The 13,219-nt window shown below is 44.3% G+C and overlaps 1 protein-coding gene, 1 long non-coding RNA gene and 1 other non-coding gene across 5 annotated transcripts in view; 2 read left to right on the top strand and 1 right to left on the bottom strand.

Annotated features, from left to right (window-relative positions):
- Positions 1-13,219, bottom strand: part of PIGA (phosphatidylinositol glycan anchor biosynthesis class A) — a 579,723-nt gene that overhangs the window by 56,883 nt on the left and 509,621 nt on the right. The gene's annotated exons all lie outside the window — the stretch shown is intronic.
- LOC121932538 lies at positions 7-11,625 on the top strand. Its single transcript, XR_006104370.1, has 3 exons — positions 7-273; positions 6,016-6,186; positions 10,353-11,625. It is a non-coding gene; the product is annotated as an uncharacterized LOC121932538 (long non-coding RNA).
- Positions 9,948-10,221, top strand: LOC121935859. The gene has a single exon (XR_006104881.1).

The raw sequence follows: 13,219 nt of genomic DNA, 5'->3' as shown, positions 1-13,219 counted from the left end.
TGGAGCACCCTGTCAATCACCTTCAAGCGGCGGCCGACGCGCTGCTCCTGGCCAATCAGCAAACGCGAATTCAGCCTCTGGGTTGCAATTGGTGAAGCAAGAGCGCCATTTCGGGCCTTTAAAAGCCCTCTCTCGGCGCCTGCCTTCGCGAGAAGACCTTCAGCGCTGCTGCTGCCGCCGCCGCCGCCGCCGCCTTTGGTTGAACTGACGTCAGTTCTCCCAAACCACCGGCAGAGGGCGCCCGAGTCTGGAAGACGTGGAGAGACGTAAGTGGTACGTTCTTTGTCTCGCGTGACGAATGCTGAGGCGGCGGGGGCTCTGCTTGCTTTGAGGCCCCCAAAGGACTCAGGAGGGAGGGAGGGAGGCAGGGAGGGCGTCCTTGATAACCGCCTTCAGTGGTCCCTAAACTCGGCTCTTTAAGGGGTTTACTGTTGGCCACGTGGCTGAAGTCCATACCTCTTCAAGGGCACAGTTTGGGGACCATGGATACCTGGGAGTTAGTCCCCTTGGTGTGTATTGTTTGTTGACCATGTTGTTGTTGATATTAAATACAAAGTTGTACAGTAATACTGCCGAGTCTCAGATGCTACACACAACGACAGCTCACAAAATTGGATTGCATGGCCCCTAAGGTCCTCCTCCATCTTCCTCCCTCCCTAGGTCTCTTTATCTCACTGCCAAAGTAGATAGAGGGAAACCTAGCATTCACAAACATGTTTATTTTGTTATAATAATAATAATAATAATAATAATAAACGTTATATATGCCACCTTTCCAAAAGCTCAAGGCGGATTACAAAGTCACAAAAGCAAATCCATAGAATACTGTAAAGTACAATACAGTAATACAATCATAAAAACCAATACACACATAAAATACAATACAACTCTAATGCAACACAACTAATTCCCTCTTCCCCCTTTACATATATGGCAAAATGTCTAAACATAACAAGGATAAAATATAAAATAAATCATTAAAACCATTACTTAAACAGTCAAAACAGAAGGAAACAGAGATGTCAGATATGAGATTCTTTATATGTAAAAGATGAGTGGCTATTAATTAATGTCGGTGATTACTCTAAAGCCATCATCATCATCATCATTGCGGTGGGTGCAGGAGGCAGTCCTCCTCCACCTGAATCCTCCATTGCCTTTTAGGGCTCCACGGTGATGGTATAATATCAGTTTCCTTAAGAACAACAACAGTTGTTTGCCATGTTAAAGACTACTACATTTTATTTAAGAAATACATTCAGAGTAGCAGTGTTGGCCATATGGCTTGAGTACAATATCATCCAAAATGAACAACAACAACAAAAATATCTTTAATGATACCTTTATTTGGCCAACCAAAAGACACAAAATACATGATGCAAGTTTCCAAGCTCCACTGGCTTCTTCATCAAGCAGAGGTGTTAAATCATATGGCAGGGGGGACATGGCGCTGTTAATCAAAGGCTTGCATTTTGGCAAGGTGTTGTTGGTGTGTTTTTTTGTATTGAGACAGTGTGGAGGGAGGGATATCTATGCAGACAGGCCTCTCCTCCTCCTGGCCTTGTGGCACTGGGACCCAAGGATTCCAAAGTGCAGGAGATGAAGTTTGAATTTCATTGCCAATACAAAAAGGTACTATACTACTTCTGAGGTCCAAGATGTCTCCATCCATTTTGAGATCCCAGCCCCCTTTGTTTGGCAGAGAACATTGACTCTCTCAAGAGAAGCCTCCATGCTTTTGTATTAGAAAAAAATTAGGTAGTATTTGGATAAAATATTACAATTTAAAAAGAAAATGTTTTACATTGCTTGGAGGCAGAAACCTTAAATAGTAAGATCCCATTCCATTGCCTCCCTCCTTAGGATTTTCCTATAGCAGCTAAATTGTGGTATCTTCACATCCAGGAAACAGATTCAGGAGTCGCTGTGTTGGCCATGCAACAAAATCCACAAAAAAGTGATATGTTTATTGACCATCCAAACTGTAAAAAAATGCATCATGCATACTTTTTAAAAAGATTTTATTAGACTTTACATGACATACAAAACATACATACATTATCCCTCCCCAGGGAAGCCTTACACCAACCCTATAAACCCTTAGTATTTTAAACCGCAGGCATCCCTCCCCGGGCAGATGTAGCCCACGTAAGCACTTGACTTCCATCTGCCCAGCCTCTTTATGGAGTCTTCCAGCAACCCGCTCTCCGCCGCAGCTGTAGCCGCCCCGATTCTGAAAGAATTGTCCACCAAATTCTGGTGGCAGCCCAATTCTCCTTAAAGTCATTCGCAGCACCGAGATCACCTGGTACTGTATGAACAGAGATCCATCAGAATGTATGCAGAGAGGACCATCCATCTGAGGGCAGGCTGCTGTATAATTTTGCAGGGTTCGAAATGGGCACAGATGGGAGCCACGGAGCCTTCGCAGTGTGACGGAGGAGCCTTTGCCAAGTTGGTCGCACTTTGACCTGTGAAGAGCTAGGTAGACAATATGTCTTGCAAACGTCACATCCCTGATTTGTAGTGATCGCCTAGAGATATCGGATCTGGAGGCAGACACAAATACCCCCACCCTGAAGGCCCCAAAGAAAGCTGTAGTGAAGGTGGCTGTGAACAGGCCCGCCTCGCTCTTGGAAATACAAACAAAGTGGAGCTGCTCAATAAGTTAATTGAAACAAATGGGCCTCTTTCCATCCAAGTTTCCCACATGTGTTCTCCTCCACCCTTCCAAAGTCCTTTGAACCAAAAAGGAAGTGCAAGGGTCAGCGTGACCCCCGGCTTTGGCAAAAAAGATCACCGCCAGGTGGACAGACATGGTGCGAGGTGCTGTGGATTGTTCTTTGAGCCACACCAAAAACCTCAAAACTATGTCAGAATGGATGGGCTAGTGGGCCTAGACCTTAGCTGCCTCAAAGGAGGCCTGGAGTTTAGTCATGACTCTATTGTAAGGCTCTAAAGGTGGCTGGTGCCACTGATGACAAGACTCCCTGCATTACAGAAGCTTGCCAACCTCCCACAGTTCTTCCAGGAAAGGCGTGGGTGAGGGATCCACTGTGGGTGCCAGTAGACGGAACCTGGTCTCCTGAAAACAGGAAAGAGAGTCTGCGACATTATTGTTTAGGCCTCTGACAAAACGTGCCTTGAATGTGATGTTCCATAGGAGACAACGGAGCACAAAGTGTCTGATCAGCTGCATGACCCTATCTGACTTAGAGCTCTGGTGGTTGATTATCCTGACAACTGCCTGATTGTCACACCAGAAGCAAACTGACTTATTGGCAAAGGCCTCATCCCACAGGTGAATGGCAATCACAAGGGGAAAAAGCTCTAAAAAGGTGAGGTCACGCAGTAACCCACTGCAGGCCCACTGTTCGGGCCAATGCTGTGCGTACCAGTGACCCTGGAAGTAGAGACCGAAACCCAGGCTCCCAACAGCGTCTGAGTGGACCTGGAGGCCCTGACCCAGCTCCCAGGGGTGCTGCCAAGGTGAAACTCCATTGTACTGCCTGAGAAAGCCCTCCCACACTGCCAGGTCTTGTTTTATGCCCCGAGAGAGGCGGATATGATGATGGGCGGCCCAGACCCCTGTGGTAATCCTGGCCAGCCTGGTGCAAAAGGCCCTGCCCGGGGACACCATCCTGAAAGCGAAATTAAGATGGCCTAGCAAGGATTGGATTTCTTTTAAAGTAGCCTTGCTGGCCGTGAGCATGGCCTTGATTTTGCTATGAAGGGACTACAATCTTTCACTGGGCAGGCGGGACACCCCAGCTATGGAGTCAAGCTGATTGCCCAGGTAAGTGAGGGATGTGGTAGGGCTTTCTGTCTTGCCCGGTGCCAGGGACACATCTAGCTCTAGCACCAGGTCCTTGAAAGTGGCCAAGAGCTTTGTATAGGTGTCAGTGTGAGCCTCACCCAAAAACAGGAAGTTGTCGAAATAGTACGTCACAAGGGGGGAGGTGGCTCTTCGCTTAACTTCCCACTCAAGGAAGGAGCTGAAGGTCTCGAAGGCTGAACACCCCATGGGCGTGGCTTTATCAAAATACCATTGGCCTTGCACCTTGAAGCCTGAGAGACAAAAATCATCAGGGTGAACGGGTAGCAGGCGGAAACCCTATTGAATATCGCATTTCTCCATAAGGGCCCCATGTCCGCAAGCACGGACCAACACCAATGGACTGAGTACATTGAGCATATGACTGGTGAGATGCTATCCCCGCTCGGGGTAGGCCATGGAGACAACAGCCATGAAAACCCCATAGCCCTCAATCCAATTAATGAAGGTGCGCTCAGCAGGCGGAAACATGGGTCCATTTTTGTCTTTCTTAGTGGACAAAACCGCCCCCACCTCCTCCCCCCTGGGCCTGAGGAGAGTGAAAACATCCACAAAACACCCCTTGAGAATCTTTCACCTCACTTTTTTATGGAGGTGAATGCCTGGCGGGTTCTCACCTCTGGAAAATTTTGGGGTACCGGAAGCCTGCTGGTCTACCCAAACCCCCTGAAGTCCCAGATGGTGGGCTCTACGCCTAATGGCCCAAGAAGGCATGCCCGGGGTTAGCACCCCTTCCAGCCAGTAATGGTCCCTGCTCGAACTGACACGTGAGCACTCACCAACCATGGTCAGTGGATCTCTGGGTGGCGAGACCGGGGCCTTTTTTGGTCTCTCCTTATTGCACTTGCCTTTGTGTCCTTTGTGCTTGCTGGCTGCTGGAGGGGAAGTGGAAGGCACTGGCACTATGGAACTGGAAGAGGATGAGCCCGAAGATGCGCTGGAGCCACTGGAAGAAGAGCTGGCTGAGCTAGAACTTGGGGGGCTCATGACGGGCCTGCTTTTTCTTTGACCTGGCCCCTGCTTTCTCGAACCTCTTTGATCAGCTCAGTGATGGATTGTTGGATGCCACTAGAGCTTCGTCCCATGCTGGAGCCTTACTTGTTATCGACGTCTGTGCTTGTCTCCTCTTGGGTTGGGAGGACTCCCGGACCGGCATTTCAGAAGGACTTTTTTGCTTCTGTCGAGGGGCCAAGTCAGACCAGGATTTCCTGGGCTGGCCTGATTGGCCCCTTGCTGTTGGGGGGGTGGTGGCTGCTCTTGGCCTTTTTTGGCCTTTGGTGGCATCGCACCAGGAAAAAGGAGTAGGGTAGTGGCCCCTCTGGCCCACACACAGACCCTCAGGCACAGGCACCAAATGGTAGAAAGGGGGAGGCAACCACCGGGCCCACACCCAATAAGGGGGGGGGGGAGGAACCAGGCCCCCCCCCAAGGGGGGGGCAAGAAGAAATAGTAATACTGCCCAGGTGTCAGAGGAAAAAAAGTGGGGGAGGCAACCCGGGCCCTTAGCAGGCACAGTAGCACTGCTGGTGGCGCCCGAGTGCTCCGGGCCGCACACATGGTCCGAGCTGCGGCCGCCGCACTGAGTGCTCGAGGGGTGGCTGCACATGCGGTCCGAGCTGTGGCTGCCACGCTGAGTGCTTGGGGGGGCAGCTGCCACACAAGCCTCCCAGAAGGAGCAGGAGAGTTGCCGGTGGCACTCACGTGGTCCTCCCAGCTACACCCAGTAACCCAGCTTGGCTCGGCTCACTTCTCTGCGTGAGCCAGGCTGCAAATGGCACCTGCCAGGGCACCACACAGTCTTAAATAGGCCTCACAACCAATGGGAGGCCGAGAAAGAGTCCCACCTCCCGGCCTCCTGTCAAATCCCAGGCGGCACCAAGGGATGACGGCGCCCAGTCGGAAGGCGCTTCCGCTTCCCGGTGCTATCTGGGACATGTAGCCCTGAGCGCTGGAGTAGAATCGCTTCCCCCTAGATGTGCCCGGGCCAATCCCAGCCCAGGCAGCCCCACACGTGGGCTGCTGGGACTGGCCCAGGCCGGGCAACAGGCCCAGCGACTGCGACTGTCCCTCGTGGCAGCCAGGCTGGCCTGCTGTGTCGGGCAGCCTCATATCTTTCAGTAGATGAGAATTCAGTAATTTAGTGCACCATGCACTCATGCTATGTTCTCTTTTTTTGGCAGCACAAGCATTTTTGTTCCTGAATGAAAGAAGTATACAAAATTGATGAATAAATACCATCTCTAAAGCTGTGTTTGACACCCTAGTCCTTCCATACTGCCTTCCTAAATGGAACTGTTTACTCGAAATGAGTTGCAGTTGTCAATATGAAGACTGCACAAATGACATGAAAGGTAAGAACATACAGCTTAATTCTTTAAACAAAAGCAAATACTTCTCATCCTTGTTAATACTGATGGAAATGCCACCATCTGAATTGGATAGAGTTGCGATTTCTACTTTGTAAATGGAAACTAGTTTCTAAAGAGCACTTTTAAATTTATGATCACTAAACGGAATCTTCAAGTGCAGAGGCAGTGTTATTTTAAATACAGCCCATGGCATCCATTGTGGTTTGGTTCCAAGACGCCTTGTAGATACCAAAATCCATGGATGCCCAGGTCCTATTATATACAGTGGCATAGTAAAAATGGTGTCCCTTATAAAAATAGCAAAATCAAGATTTACTTTTTTGGAATTTATGTATTTTTGGAATATTTTCAAGCCATGCATTCAGAGTGGATAAAGAATCTGTGGATATGGAGAGCCAACTGTAGAATAAAAGAATCATAGCATTGGAAGAGACCACAACAGCCATTCAGTCCAACTTCCTGCTATGCAAGAATACTACACTTCCTAGAATTCCCTAGCATTGAGCTAGGGCAGTTAAAGCAGTCTCAAACTAGATTATTTCTGCAGTGTGTTTTGGACCAAAGATTATTGCCAATGGTTCTGAGATTTCTTCTGCCAGTTCTTTTAAAACCCTTCAATGAAGTTTATCTGGCCCTGAAGATTTGAATTCATTTATACTGACAAAGTAAAAAATAAATGACCTTACTGACAAGGTATTACCTTCATTTTGCTTCATTTCCCGTACTGCTTCATTTTGCCCAGGTTGAGCACTGTGTTCTTTTTCACAGAAGACAGAGGCAAACACGATGTTCAGTTATTTTTTCTTTTCACTGTCTCCTGTATTTTGCCATCTTCTTCATGAAGCAGCACTAACATTTCCTTATTCCTCCTTTTGCTAGGGGTGTAACCAAAAATCCCTTTTCATTGTTTTTAATGTCTCTAGCATGATTGAGTTTGTTCTGTGCTTTAGCTTTTCTGACTTTCTCCCAACACAAGCTGACTATTTGTTTGAATTCCTCTTTGGTGGTTTTCCCCCTTTCTTGTGCATGTCCTTTTTCTAAATCTTAGCTCAGTTGAAAGTCCTTTAGACATCCATCCTGATTTCTTGAAACACCCCTCATTTTCCCTCTTCATTGGAACTGTTTGAAATGGTACCTTCAGTATCTCACTTTTAAGAAACTCCCTTCTCTTAGTATTCCTGACCACAGGATCACACACAGTGTTTCCCTAGGTTTATTGAAATCAGCTTTCTTAAAGTCTGGAATGCATGTCTGACTATGCTTGGGTTCCCTTTTCCACTGTGTAAAAAACTCCAGGAGAATGTGGTCATCCCCACCTAAGAATCCCTCCATATCCACTCCATTAGCCAGATGATCACTGTTGGTTAGGATCAGATCTAAAATAGCTGATTCCCTATTTGCTTCTTCCACCTTCTGAAGAATAAGCAAGCCAAGCGAAAAATTTGTTGGACCTTAAATTTTTGGCAGAGTATGACTTACATCAAATACAGTAACAGGATAGTTGACTCTGTGCTTCTACATATCAGCAGAGACCTTTGCAAAGAATCCGGGCTGCAAATCAAGATTGGTAAAGAGTAAGGAATCATCTAATTTTAACCCACATGCGTTCAGATCTGCAGGACCAGACAAACTACATCCCAGAATATTGTAAGAACTTGCTGACATACTCACAGGGCCAATTGCCATCGTTTGAAAGAAATCTTGGCAAACAGGTGAGGTGCTAGAGGACTGGAGATATACAAACATTGTCCCTCTCTTCAAAAAAAGAAGATCCTGGAAAGTAAATGCCAGGAAAAAATATCAAAATGGATTATACAGGAGTCAGTTTGCAAGTATTTTCACAGAATCATAGAGTTGGAAGAGACCACAAGGGCCATCCAGTCCAACCCCCCGCCAAGACTTCCAAGGAGGGAGACTCCACCACTCTCCGAGGGAGTGCATTCCACTGTCAAACAGCCCTTACTGTCAGAAAGTTCCTCCTAATGTTGAGGTGGAATCTCTTTTCCTGTAGCTTGCATCCATTGTTTTGGGTCCTTTTCTCTGGAGCAGCAGAAAACAAGCTTGTTCCCTCCTCAATATGACATCCCTTCAAATATTTAAACAGGATTATCATATCACCTCTTAACCTTCTACTCTCCAGGCTAAACATCCCAAACTCCCTAAGTCGTTCCTCATAGGGCATGGTTTCCACACCCTTCACCATTTTAGTTTCCCTCCTTTGGACATGCTCCAGTTTCTCAACATTCTTTTTGAATTGTGGTGCCCAGAACTGGACACAATATTCCAAGTGGGGCCAGACCAAAGCAGAATAGAGTGGCACTATTACTTCCCTTGATCTAGACACTATACTTATATTGATCCAGGCTAAAATTGCATTGGCCTTTTTAGCTGCCGCATTGCACTGTTGACTCATGTTCAACTTGTGGTCTACTTGGACTCCTATATCCCTTTCACATGTAGTCTCGTTCAGCCAGGTGTGCCCCTGCATTGATGACAATGCAGTAGGTCTATCGATTTATAAAAAACAAATCCTGCCAAACTAATCTTACACATTTTTTAAAAATCCAGTCACTAATTTGGTAGCTTGTGGGAATGCTATGGATGTCATTTATCTGGATGTCAGTAAAGTGTTTGATAAGGTTCCCCATGATACTGTCAGCCCTTCTTATACACATATTTTTATACATGGATTCAAGCATCCACGGTTTGAAAATGTTCCAAAAAAGTATAAATTTCAAATATCAAACCTTGATTTTCCATTTTTTATAAGTGACACCATTTTGCTATGTCATTATATTTAATGGGACTTGAGCATACACGGATTTTGTTATATACGGGGGATCTTGGAACCAAACCCCAGCATATAACAAAGGTCCACTGTATTATGATTAGTAAACTGAGTAAATGTGGAATAGATGGAAACACCATCAGATGGATCCATAGTTGCTTAGAAAACCATTCTTAAAGACTTGTCATCAGTGGCTATGGTTTAAATTGGAAAGAGATCTCAAGTCAGGTACTGCAGGGTTCTGTCCTAGGGCTGATGTTCTTCAATATTTTTTCAATGCTTTTGATGATGGAGTAATGAGAATCCTTATCAAATTTGTAGATTTGAATTATCTGAGAGGTGTAGTTAACAACTAAACCAGTTAAAAAGAACATTGATAAACTAGAAAATGAGGCTGAAATAAACGAATTCAAGAGAAACCTTTAGGGCACAAATGTACAAGTATGAAATGGAGGATACTTGGCTCAGCAGTACTATTTCTGAAAAAGACCTCGGTTGCTTCGAAGTTGAACATGAGCAAGCAGTGTGATGCTGTAGCAAAAAAAGCAAATGCCATCTTAGCTTCTGTTAACAGAAACATAGATTCCAAACCTCAGATGGCAGAAATAAGTCTAATAATTTTAAGTTGTAAGAGGGTAGATTTCAATTGAACAAGAGGAGAAATGTCCTGGCAGTGAAACCTTGGTAATAGAACCATTTTCAGAGGGTTTACTCCTCTGAATATCTTCATAAACAGGCAGGACAGTTTTCTGCTGGGGATGCTCTATCAGGAGATCCTGCACTGAGCAGGAAGTTGGACCTGATGGTCTATAGCACCCCTTCCAACGCTGTGATTCTAGCATCAACTTAAAGAAATAGCACATGTGCTATGAATTTCTTAAGCAAGAGTTACTAGGAGTTTCCTTACAGTAACTTTTAGTGTCACAGAAGTCTGCAGCATTCACATGACATCATAAGTCTGCAGCCTTGGAACTGCTCTGAGTTGTTTTTGTACTCTGGGCATGTTGGCTTTGCAGAAACAGCATCTCATTGAGGAAGCCGAGGCAGGACTGTAAAAAGTAACAGCAGCTCCATGTGCAATGTTCCTCTGACACAACGAATACTGTTGCCACGGAGATAATGATCATCCCAATGTCATTATCCATCTATCAACAGTGAGAATAAATTTGCTGTGAGATATTGTTCAGCAAATTCAGTATTTTTGCTGAACACTAAAAGCTGCTACATACAGTACTGTATGTCTGTTCTCTAAAACTAATGAATGTTACATGAACTGAACATGCCAAGGATAATTAACAGTTGATCTTTTACATGTGTTTGTGTTTTCAGATGTATTAACATCCAGATTTTCTTTTTCCAGTCCATAACTGAAGATTGTGTGCCACAAATGTAATGAATTTGGAACACCTTTTAATACTTTGCCTGTGGATTTTGCCTTTTCCTCTTTCAGATAACAAACAACATGAGCAGGTAAAGTGTCATATAAAGCCCTCTATCTCTCTTTCTATATATACATGTCAGTATCACTCTCTTTCTGTAAGCCTGTCTGTTTTAAGATTTGTGGAGGAGAGCTTTCGCTCAGTCCCATCACCATCACAATTACTAGTGGTGAGAACATGGAAGATTGCTCTCAGGGAGGCTTCTTATTGGGTGTATGCTTTATTTATTTTTAACTTTTGTATGTTTTAAAAAAATATAGTTTTCCTTTAATTTTATACTCTTTTAAATGGTATGATTTTAATTATGTCAGGTTTTAATCAATGTATTATGTAAGCTGCTATACTAAATAATTATATTTCTCATTGCCTGCTCCCAGGCTGCAGAAGTTCTCCCACTAAGGACTAGGTGGCCCTCTATCTCCTCCTGCCAGCAGGTGTGGACCTTTTACTTGAATAGACATTTGGTAACTAGCTGGCTATGAAGTACTTTTATTATATTTTAATATGGTAGTTTATTTAATTCTTTTTTAACTTTCATAATTATGTAGGGTCCCATATCAGGATAAACTTGGGATATAAATTAAATATATGAATTTATTTAAAAATATTTGAAAGAATGACGAAAGATCATCAGAAAACAGTGACAGCAGCACAGTGCATCTCTTCTGGTTTATTTACAGACATATTACAGTTAACAAAACTGACCAAGATCCTTTTTACAAGCATCTGTAAAACGCATCTGCCTAGTTAGAAATCTTTTAGCAGAGGCTGGTGAGGGAGAACTGGAGGAACATGCTTTTGTTGCTGAGTTAAAGTAGGGGGTCTATAATAAACAAAGCAATAAAGCTTCAGCTGGGAAAGAATGGTATCTCATTTTAGTCAATCATATTATAGCTGTGTGTGAGTGCCTACAACAGGCAAGGTAAACAGCAGTTGCTTTCAGAATAATTTACTGAGCATGCATGAACAACAAAACGGGAAAAAGAAAGCTGATAAGTCTGCTTCTATTCCAACATTTAAAAAAAAACAGGTGTGGCCAGTAAAATTAAATTTTTAACAGAAGTGGAAGCTGATGAGGGAGAAAAAAAATTCTGGAAACATTTTGTAAGAAACTCTCAGGCTGAACATGTTTTTGTTTATAATTAACCTCTTCTATTGCATATTGTCCCTTCAGAATAAAGTTTGATGAAACAAGTTTGCCTTTCTCGTGCAGAAAAATTCCATATTTGGGGGGGGGGGCAGGGCAGGATGGGGGGCAGAATACTACAGTGCAGAGGTTTTGTTTCCATTATATTGTTCATCAATTTTGACTCTATACTAAACTGTCCTATATCTGGAACAGACAGAGGAAACAAGCCTAGGAGGCTTAGTGCAGAATTGAAGTGCTTCCTGATCTTGCAATTGTGCAAAAATATAAGCCTGAAATTTGGGTCCTGATCATCATACTATTAACATGCACTCTCTCAAAGCCCACCATCAAATCATTCTTATTCTAGTACATCATTATCTATTGCAATTTGATTTCCATGAAACAAACAAAAAAAAATATCCAGAGAAGGTCAAAATGATTCATCTCTTTTATATGGTGCACCATAAGTCACACTTTTCTGTGCAATAATCCATAGAAATCAGTATGGACACAGCAGCCTGTGTGGCACAATGGTGCATGGACACAGATCTGAAACTGCAATCAGTGATCCTCCTGCTGCCCTTGGCCAGTCTTGTTTGGAAGTTCCAGCAGGGCAGTGCAGCTATCATATACCCTTGACTGAAGAATGGTACACTATCTGGGGGTTTTTCTTTTTCCATCAAGCATGCAGCTTTGGGAGGGACACACATGCATGGTGAGGGGAAAGGACCCAACCCAGCCAGCCAAATCAGATGAATCAACCCTGGTGGTCAATGGGTGACATCACAGCCAGATTACCTTCACATTCATGGCCATTAATGATTTTAGAGGTCAAAAACATGACATGTTGGAATAATATGTTCCATGTACGCATTGGCACACTGCCTGCCAGTATTTTTCAATCTCATTTCCCTCACTGTTGCAGACATGGAAAAAGTTTTCTGTTCCCAATGCACCCTCAAGGAAATACGCAGTATTAGCATGTATCACATCTTTGATGGTGAATGCCCACCATGTACTGGAGCCATGTAGTAACCTCTTTCCATAAGCAGTTTCATTCTTCCTGGACCACCACCATCCCTGTGGGTGTCTCACCCATCTCTCCGGCAGCCCTGAGGGCAGAGGTGCAGCCAACGGATCCTTGTGCTGTAGCATCTCATGGGCTTGGGCCCAACCTCTTAAGGAATTGCCTTCTTGTACAATCCGCCCGGGCACTCAGATCCTCTGGGAGAAACCTGTTGCAGTCTGCAAGACAAGATTGACTGCGACTCCCAGAGGACTTTCTCCGCAGTCGCTCCACCTTATAGAAGGGCCTTCCGGATGAGATCTGACAAATTATCAACCTAAATAGCTTTAAGAAAGCTGTCAAGACGGTCTCTTCCGGCAGGCCTTCCCGAAATAGACCCAGCCACATAAGATCCCCCCATACATATATATGTGATTATTCTGCCCACCGTTTTTGTGTTATTGTATTATTTTTTTAGATGTATTGTTTGTAATTTTTTGTTAGAACTTTTTAATCCTTTGAGGGGAGATTGTATATCTTGCTGATCATTTTAATGTTGTACGCTGCTTTTGATGTTTTAACAAAAGCAGGATATAAATAAAGGTTTTATTATTTTATATATTTATTAAATGGGAGGTGAGGCTGGCCTGAGA

Source organism: Sceloporus undulatus, chromosome 6, assembly GCF_019175285.1.
Source record: "Sceloporus undulatus isolate JIND9_A2432 ecotype Alabama chromosome 6, SceUnd_v1.1, whole genome shotgun sequence".
Classification (NCBI taxonomy): Eukaryota; Metazoa; Chordata; class Lepidosauria; order Squamata; family Phrynosomatidae; genus Sceloporus; species Sceloporus undulatus.
The sequence above is the reverse complement of the archived record's forward strand: the minus strand, read 5'-3'. Positions and strand labels throughout refer to the sequence as shown.